Source organism: Miscanthus floridulus, chromosome 16 (assembly GCF_019320115.1).
Source record: "Miscanthus floridulus cultivar M001 chromosome 16, ASM1932011v1, whole genome shotgun sequence".
Classification (NCBI taxonomy): Eukaryota; Viridiplantae; Streptophyta; class Magnoliopsida; order Poales; family Poaceae; genus Miscanthus; species Miscanthus floridulus.
In genome coordinates, this window is record NC_089595.1 from 15,022,307 (window position 1) to 15,031,953 (window position 9,647).

At 46.9% G+C, this 9,647-nt stretch overlaps 1 pseudogene; it reads right to left on the bottom strand.

The window, feature by feature from the left end:
* Nucleotides 1-1,187: 1,187 nt before the first annotated feature.
* On the bottom strand, nt 1,188-6,798 carry LOC136512699 (calcium-transporting ATPase 4, endoplasmic reticulum-type-like; annotated as a pseudogene).
* Nucleotides 6,799-9,647: the final 2,849 nt, after the last annotated feature.

Sequence of the window (9,647 nt, forward strand, 5' to 3'; positions counted from 1 at the left end):
CACCTTACATTAGCTAGTGCAAGAAACAACCAATATGTGTACGGGTAGTCGCTCATGCACTGGTGGCAATAACTAGAGCAAACGAATAGATGTGAGCACCGGCATGTATTTCATTTCGGTTTCAACGACAATTCCCGAAAGAGTTTGTTTAGTTTCCCATGATATTTTTTTTTGTCAAAACCAATTTGTTTGTTTAACCGGCGCTACTTGATGCATTTACCGCACCTAGCTCCCCATCAGGCCATCAGTTAATGGCCACATATATGAATATGCTGAGTACCATCACAACCGTAACTAATCAGATCGACAGCTATAAACAGGGCATGAAGGAATTGTACTCAAACTGGCAGCTAATATTCATTTCCTCAAAAAACAAAATGTATATTCATTGAAGAGAAGGATCTTTTTCTCCGCTCAATATATTTTGTTTTGAGTTTTGACTAGGTGCTTGGATCGGAGATAGACTTTAGTTTAACCTGTGTTTTCTATACAAAAATATAGTTAGAAAACCCATATTAAGGAAAGTATTTATTTGAATAGAATGTGTTAGAATTAGGGGTACTTTTTGGTTTATTTTAATCCACAAACATGATGTAAACATTATATAAAGCAGTAGTACTCATACAATATATGCAAGTTCAATAACAAGCATAATCATCTCAGTAGACAGCATTAAAAATAATCAAAGAAATCCACTCAAAAAAAATTGACAGCATCCTTGAGTGAGACCAATGCCGAGATCATCGGTGGACGAGCCAAGCATTTTCTTAGCTGATCAAAGTTGAGGGAAAGTAAAGATGCATGATGAATCCCTCTAGCCTCTAGGGTAGCGAAAAAGCCTTCAAAGTTACCTCTCGCTGAAGTTTACTGACAGTCATGTGTGATTTGTGATTGTCTTTTCCTTTGTGATCATTATAGTTATATTACTGAAGAACTACGGGTACAATTTGTTGTTACAGTTTTATCCATTGCCCGTCTGCGTGGCTTACATGTTCAGAAGTCAGAAGATAGCCTGTTTCAGTCCGCTCCTGGTAAAGCGCTGGACGTGTGCAACTTGTACTGCAGTCAGCTAGGCGAGCACCTCAGCCTGACATTTTTTTTATGTGCTGTTCTTCAGCATTTGGTATCTACGAATGTTACCCCAGTCCATTCACACGCAGTTCCAAGACAATCTAGAGCATAATAAGTGTACAATCCCTTGCATAATTGTTGTATTGTATCCCTGCTTCACATGCCTTGCAGCCAAAAAAAAACTGAAAAGTATCATCTGAAGTTGACTCAATGCTACATAATTCAAGTTGACTCAATGCTAAAGTATTCACAGGATAATATATGTTGCCAGCTAACCACTTGTTTTTAAGAACAAAGAAGCTACTTTTGTAGCTGTTTTAGCGTTAGGTGGAGAAAGAGAGAGAAACAGTGAAAAAAGTCATTTATCTGCATTTTTTTCCTGTATTGATTGAATAGTTTGGAGCTTGAGAACATTTTTCTCTGAGGTTCATCTTTATATGATTAATGGAATGGTTTAGTAACTGAGCACTGAGTCAATGTTAGCGCTTTACTCGCCCTTCTGCTTCCTCGACCGCCTCTTGGGGCCTGGAGAGCTTGTATACCTGGCCACGAACTTGAGAGCCTCGTCGATGAGCACAACCGGTAGAGCGACTAGCAGAACCAGCAGCCACTCGTTCAGGCTCAGTGGAACGATGCCAAACACTGTAGCAAGGAACGGCACGTAGAGGATCAGGAAGTGGAGACCGAACGACACCGACATCGCGACGAGCAGCCACGGGTTGACCCAGGGCGGCATAGTGAGCAGGCTGCTGTCTTCAGAGAGAGCGTTGAGCGAGTTGAACATCTCGATTGCCACTAGGACAGAGAGGGACAGCGTTGTTGCCTTCACTTTTCCTGTGTGGAAGTAGTCGCATGGGTCGTCGAATGTGAAAGTTTTAGTTCCAGCAGTGAAAGGTGAAGCCGGTGAAGTTGTCCCAGGAAGAGCACTGGCCCCAGTTTGAAAGCTGTGAGTAACTGACAAGAGTGTGACCATCTCCAGTAAGGTCAATGCCCATGAAAGACCCATGTGTGTACCATATGACAAAGATGCCAACAGTTGCAATCCCAACATAAAGGCCAATTATCTGCAGACAAGGTAAAAGTCATGAGGGATTGTCTCCAAATATAAGATTCCAAAAATGAGCCAACAGATTCAAGGGATGAATAGTACAAGACAAGGGAGATCATTTACCAGGTAGCGGAACAAAATCCAGGGAGTGATCAGTGAATCATCGCTCCTCCTAGGTGGCTTCTTCATGATGTCCTTGTCAGGAGGATTGAAACCTAAAGCAGTTGCAGGGGGACCATCGGTGACAAGATTGACCCACAGAAGTTGAACAGGTATCAACCCCTCAGGAATGCCCAAGGCAGAAGTTAGGAAAATAGAAGCAACTTCACCAATGTTTGAGGAAATCATGTATCTGCGGCAGCCAAGGAAGACAGTCAAGAACGCTCACAAGGAAAAAAAAAGTATGCTGGCACTGTTGGCTGATGAGAACTACTAGAAAGTGTGAACAATAATCAAAACATGCTCACAGAGGACAAACCTTATGAAAGCTTTCATGTTGTTGTAAATAGATCTTCCTTCACCAACTGCAGAAACTATAGTGCTGAAATTGTCATCAGCCAACACCATGTCAGAGGCCTCTTTGGCAACCTGAAACATTAGAGATTTGTTTTAGAAAAACACTTCAAATTATACCATGACAAAATCATAGTTTTACATATGAATCTTCCTTGTGGGCACAACAACATACGGAGTATTATAAATCCATGTCCTATAGAATAAAGTTGATGCTGTTAACCCTTGTCTGTTGGCTATATGAAAAGCAGCAAACAAAGAAGCAGTCATTCTCTGGTGGCCAACACCACACCCCTTTCAATAAAAGCAGCCGTTGGAATTGGATTGTCTATAATTAAGTTTACAGCTTCGTCGAGCAGAAATAATACGGCAATTCAAAAGCTGGTAGCTCTAGTCCAGGAAGCTAGAAAGAAGTGATTTGAGGTGAACCTAATAAGATGGAAAACTAAGTATTTACCTCAGTTCCAGTAATGCCCATAGCTATACCAATGTCAGCCAGTTTCAGAGCAGGGGCATCATTGACTCCATCTCCAGTCATGGCGACAACCTCCCCATCTTCTTTCAGCAACCTCACAATCTCTTGTTTGTGCCTAGGTTCTGCCCTAGAGAACAGAAGGCCACCTTTCCCGCGTAGCAGCGCCTTCTTGTCCTCAAGCGCCATGAACTCCTTCCCTGTAAGGCTCTTGAAGGTGATATCCTCATCAGGTGAAAACACACCAATTTCACTGGCATATTGCCTCAGCAGTTTCTTTGTTGTCCCCATGTTATCACCATAACACGGATGCCTGCAGCTCTGCAATCTTCAATAGCATCATAGACCTCTTCCCTGGGAGGGTCCTGGCAAATCAAAACATCCATGAGAAAGAAATGTTAATTTTGTATGTAAGAAACCCAAGTGCTGACAAGAGCATTTGACACACTGCGTGTCTCTGTCCCTAAGCAATATATTCCTGTCTATTCCGGATTGTGGAGTGCAGAAACAATTTATTCAATGCAGCTCAAAGTAGGAGCGTTATCTTACCCTTAGGCCCACAAGACCCGCAAATATTAGGTCAGTCTCAATAGCTGCATAATTGGCCGGATCCAGCAAGAGCTTATGAGCAGGATGGTTTTCGCCATCATATGTTGCAAATTCTGCTAGATCCTCCTTGTATGCAAAACCGAGGCAGCGCAGAGCTTTGGTTGACATCTCATGGAGGCTTGCCAGGACACTTTTCTTTGCTTTCTCATCTAATGGCACCACGGAACCATCCTTCAGTTGAAGGTGGCTACTTCGCTCAAGTAAAGTTTCAACAGCTCCCTGCGATAAATACAAGAACTCTGAATGAATACCAGTCCAGCAAACATGAGATCCAATGAAAATCATTACTTAGCTTGAAAAATTGTTCAGTAATCGGTACAAATGCAGGAAATAGGGGAATCAATACCTTCACGAGCAGGGCATTGCTTCCTGAACTGGTTTTCACAATGGCACCCATTGATTTCCTTGTGCGATCAAACTCGAGGGTAGCGATCCTTTTGGCAACATTGTTCCACCATTTGCAGCAGCCTGTCAGCAAACAACATTGCAATCCACTTGTGTGAGACTCCTTGCATGTATGTATTTATTAAGCATCACTTACAAGGAAGGAAATAGAATGTAAATAAGGTGCGAAGAACGTGTATTTTGTTACCTAATGTCCTCAGACGGATCCAAGGACAGACCATTCTTTCCTCCAGGCAGGCCCATTTTCTCAACCAGAACCTAGAAGTAATAAAAAAAAAGGAAGTTAGCGAAAACAACGCCTTGTTTATTTCCCGACAGCAATCTTGTCCTGTTTAGCATTCGACCAACACATGTGAAAACGAACACCACTTTCAGTTGTCAGTTCTCACCATACTGTGCCTAGTAGGCTGTTTGCAGCATGATGATCAACTACATTTGTAACTGTAACTGGTGAATCAGAGTTACTCCTAACTGGCTAACTAATAAGGATTCAGAGATCGCGTAACAATAGCAGAATGCGAATAAGTTTTAGCAATCCTCACCTTTAGAGCTGCCTCTGTCGGCATTCCAGTGGCAACATACTGATGCGAAGAATGTGCCACATTGGCATCGTTGCACACAGCTGCGACCTTGGCGATCGTCTCGAGGTTGGCATCAATGCTCCCAGCAGGCCAGTCGTGAATCTTCCCGTCCTGAGGGATCGTACGACGTACCGTCCACCTTGAAGCTCCTAACCTCCAGCGAAGAATCAGCCAATGGCCACGAGCTTCGGCCACTGACATCTTGTTGGTGGTGAGCGTCCCAGTCTTGTCGGAGCAGATGACAGGTGGTGCAGCCGAGGGTCTCGACGCTAGGCAGCTTCCTGACGAGCGCATTCTTGGCAGCCATCTTCCTGGTCCCGAGCGCGAGGCAGGTGGTGATGACGGCGGGCAGGCCCTCGGGTATGGCGGCGACGGCGAGGGCGACGGCGATCTCAAAGTAGTAGGTGCACTTCTCGAAGGAGAATTTCACGTTCCTGGGCACCCATCCCCCCTGGAGGTCGAAGGTGAGGAAGTACTTGACGTTGATGAGCCAGACGAGCGCGCAGATGAGTCCGATGATCTTGGTGAGCGCCTCCCCGAACTCGTTGAGCTTCTTCTTGAGCGGCGTGTCGTCGTCCTCCTGCGACGCCTGGTGGATCTGCGCGTGGATGGCGCCGATCTCCGTGGCCATCCCGGTGCGCGCGACGATGCAGAGCGCGGCGCCGTTGACGACGGTGGTGCCGGCGAACACCATGCACTCCTTGGCCTGGATGTCGGCGTCCTCCACCGCCACGGCCCGGGAGGTCTTGTTGACGGATGCCGTCTCCCCGGTCAGCGACCCTTGCTCGAGTCGGAGCGTGGAGGTGAGCAACCTCGCGACGCGCATGTCGGCGGGCACCTTGTCCCCGACGCGGAGCTGCACGACGTCGCCGGGGACGAGGTCCCGCGCGGGCAGCGCGGGGACCCAGCCGCCGTCGCGAAGGACCGCGGCGTGGTGGGACTGGATCTCACGCAGCGCGTCCAGCGCCCGCTCCGCGTTGGCCTCCTGCCACACCCCGACGGCCGCGTTGACGACGAGGATGAGGAAGATGACGAGCGGCTCGACGAAGGCGGCGAGCGTCGGGGCGGCGCCGAGGAGGAGGAGGAGAGCGCGAGGAGGAAGGAGACGGCGGCGGCCGCGAGCAGGATGCGCACCAGCGTGTCCTCGAACTGGTCCAGCAGCAACCGCAGCAGCGACGGGCCCGGGTGCTCGGCCAGCTCGTTCGGCCCGTGGACGCGTAGCCGCGCCGCGGCCTCGGCGGAGGAGAGGCCGCGGGAGAGGGAGACCCGCAGCCGCGCCTCGCAGTCCGACACCGACCGCGCCCACGCCGGGAACGCGGATAGGTCGTCCGCGTCGCCGGCGGCGGTGGGCACCGGTGGCGCCGCCTCGCCCATCACCGTCGGAGGGGCGGCGGCGGTGGAGGAGTCGGGTGGTTGGTTAGTTGGCGTGCGGTGCGGAGAGCCGGAGGCCGGAGCGCGCCGCAACGAACCGAGCCGACGAAGCAGGGGATGGCAATGCCCACGCGGGGGCTGGGGCCGGGGATGGATGACGCGAGGGCGGCGGCGCGCGCCGCGGCACTGGCAGAGGATGCGGCGGCGGTGGCGGCAGAGGAAGGACGGCGACGATGAGTCGTCGCGGTCCCGGAAGTTGTTCGGTGTGGGCCTGACGGTCCCTACGACGGGTAGTGGTGGTGGTGGTGGTGGCGGAGGTGGGAACCGCATGCGCGGCGGTCGCTCGCTCGGTCGGGGTCGGTCGGTGCCTCTCCTCTCCTCTGCCTCTGCTTCGGCTTGTGCTGCAAGTTGGTGAGGAGGAGGGAGTTGAAGAAGGGGTGTGACGGTGGACGGAGGACGGAGAGAGGACGAGGTCTTCTTCGTGGCCTGCGGACGAAGCTGCCGCGAAGCTTCATAGGCTGCTACGGCCTGCGAGTGGGGAAGGAAGCCGCAAGCGGCCTGCGGCGCGGGCTGCGGCTACTCCCAAGTCCCAACCGCCGCTTGGTGGGTTGGTCGCCCAGCGGCCGCAGCCCGCAGCGCAGTCCGGCAAACCGCGTCGGAATGAATGCGGGTGCATCCAGAATGGCAGGCGGAAGGTGGGAGGAGGAGGAGGTCTGCTGCGGCTGCAAAGTGGCGCCGCGCCGCGTCGGAGGAGTGAATGCCATCCATCTTCCAATTCCATCATCCATCCAGGGAAAGGCGTGTCGTCCAGTCCACGGTGGCGTCGACAGATGGCGCAGGCGCAGCCTTGTGGAAAGTGGAAACCACAGGCGATGGCCACCTGTGGACGACGGGACGGCCTCACTGCGCGGCATGTGCTCGGCATGCGTGCCAGATGAACTCATCACTGCTGATAACCTGATGCTGTTCTATGGATACCATACTACGGTCTTGTTTAGATCACCTCTAAATTTTTTTTACTCTCTCTCCATCATATCAATTTTTAAACGCATGCATGGAGCATTAAATGTAGGAAAAAAATAACTAATTGTACAGTTATGTTGTAAATCACGAGACGAATCTTTTGAGCCTAGTTAGTTCATAATCGGATAAAGTTTGTCAAATACAAATAAAACGTGCTACAGTGTCCAGATTGAAAAAATATGCAATCTAAACGAGGCCTACTACTATATACGCGCAAACCAACTGACCCAGGCGGATTTTTTTATTTTAATCCTTTTTCAAATCTTATTATAAAAATAATATCACGTAAATTTTATTTCTATTTCTATAAACCTTTTGGACGCGTCGACGTGACAAGGTTCAGCATTGGTAAAATCGCATATTTTTCGTATAGACTCGGATGAAGATGATTTTATATGAAAGTTGGAGCTCTTAACGAGATATACAGCTTTATAGGTTTGAATTTTTTTTCCATTTAAAGTCGCCGAGATGTTGAAAAAATAATATAAAATTTTAACAATAATATAAAAATAGTATATGAACTAATGACCTTCCCCCCGAAGAAAATCGGCTGCTAGTTCGGAACCCTGCCTTTCAAACCAAAGAATCATTTATTCTTAAAAAGCCGATGAAGATCAGACATCATTGAAAATTAGAACTTAGAGTCGCATTAGCTGAATATTTTAATAAAAAACTTCAAGGCTGATTCTAACCAGTTCGTTCAACCAACAATGATTAGATACTGCTCTAGGCCACCATACGTCAGGATTTGTTTGTTTGCTTAGGCCGACGCCACTTCCAACTTCTTCGGCGACAACCAGGGATTCCATGAGTTGACAAAAGTTGCCGAGCAGGCCACAAAGCACACTGAGGTGACCAGACTCAGGCTAGATGCACATGGATGCAGATATGAGGTATATGTTCTTTATTCCTTGCTTTTCCTATCACTTGTGAACAATTTATCATAGGGAAAGCATGCCGTCTAAGTAGTTGATGAATGAGATATGGTGTGATGAAGGGAACCTTGCTTCTTTTTGCAAAGTACTTATGAAATTTTCTTACAAAAAATTCAAAATCAATAGCTTGTCTCCTCGATGATATTGAATTTCCTACCAAGGTCATATGTTATCATCAAGAAACCTTCTACATAGGCTGCTTACTTTGTGTTGAGTTTTGTCAAGTCTTGTTGACCCTTGTCAAGAGATTTATCATGCTCCTAAGATCAAGATCACGTACATGCCACATATATGTGCTGCTTCTATACTGGAAGTATGCAAAAACATGTTTTTCATCCACCTCAAAATGAGCTCCTACACTAGGAGAAGACAAAAAATATGTTTGCTAGGTTTTATCATAATAAATGCTCTAAGTTCTTGATAATATTTTTCTCAAAAGTTGTTGTAAAAAGAGACATGGGTTATGCAAAAATATAAAAAGATGAGAAAAAAGGAAAAATAAAAAGAGATGAGAATAAAGATAACCCATGTTCTCGTAAAATATTCCACAAGAGGGAAATATATTTCAGAGAGCATAATAGAATTAGGTTAGCCACTAAATATTCCACACACATGCACATCTTGATCTAAGAGTATGACACTTGTCTCCTTGGATCCGGGCTTTGACTTTACGATACTCAAGGTAAGTATGCTACATACTTTGTCCCTACCCGAACTCTACATAAGCTTTTTAGAAGTAGGGTAAATAGAGGCGAAACAATACCTTGATGAGGAACTATGCACATTGAGCGATCTAAGAGAATCATTTGGGGAGCAAAGCTATGTTTTAATTTAAAAATCTTTCAAAAAACCCAAGTTTTCTGAGTAGGAGAAGTGAGGATGACTGGATTCTACTCCGTTCCATTCTTCAACCACCCAAGATGGCATGATAGACACTTTAAAGTTCACATGTATAGGTGAGGCTTGGAATAAGGTAATATCGCTGCCAGTAAATTCCTTGGCTCCTTGGAAAAAGACTATCGGCTAGAATGCCTAAACTTTTATGCAGCATATTTCGTATTGCCTGTTAACTTGTATTGCTATGATCGAACTCGGGGGGCAGCTCCTAATTGGCTAAAGCAGATGAACGGAGATGCAGAAAAAGATCAACTTTGAAGTTATCAAGATCAAAAAGAAGATAGGGCTGATGTAGCTTTCAGTGATTGCGATCAAATGTCATCGGCTGGGGAAAAGAAGACCATCGGATCAAAATAGTTCGAAGCATGAAAACTCATACTTCAAACTAGGGGGGCCTGTGTTTACACCAAAATTTGATAAGCTTATCCTGGAAAGGAAGAGATCGGCCGATGATGTCAAAAGCAAGAAAGTCTCCTAATTAAGCGATATTTACGAGCCAGACAGGAAATATTATTTAATATATTTAAGAGAGACATGACGTCCAGGTGCATATCAGGATGAAAGAAACAAGGACATGTATCAAATAAGGAAGCTTCATCAGCAAGGACTCTGCATAAGGAAAGTTAGAGTCCATGTATCTATATTTCTTTTTGTTATCTAGTCGTATTCATTTAGGACTCTTATCAGCCCAGGGTATAAATATAAACCCCCGGCTATTGTAA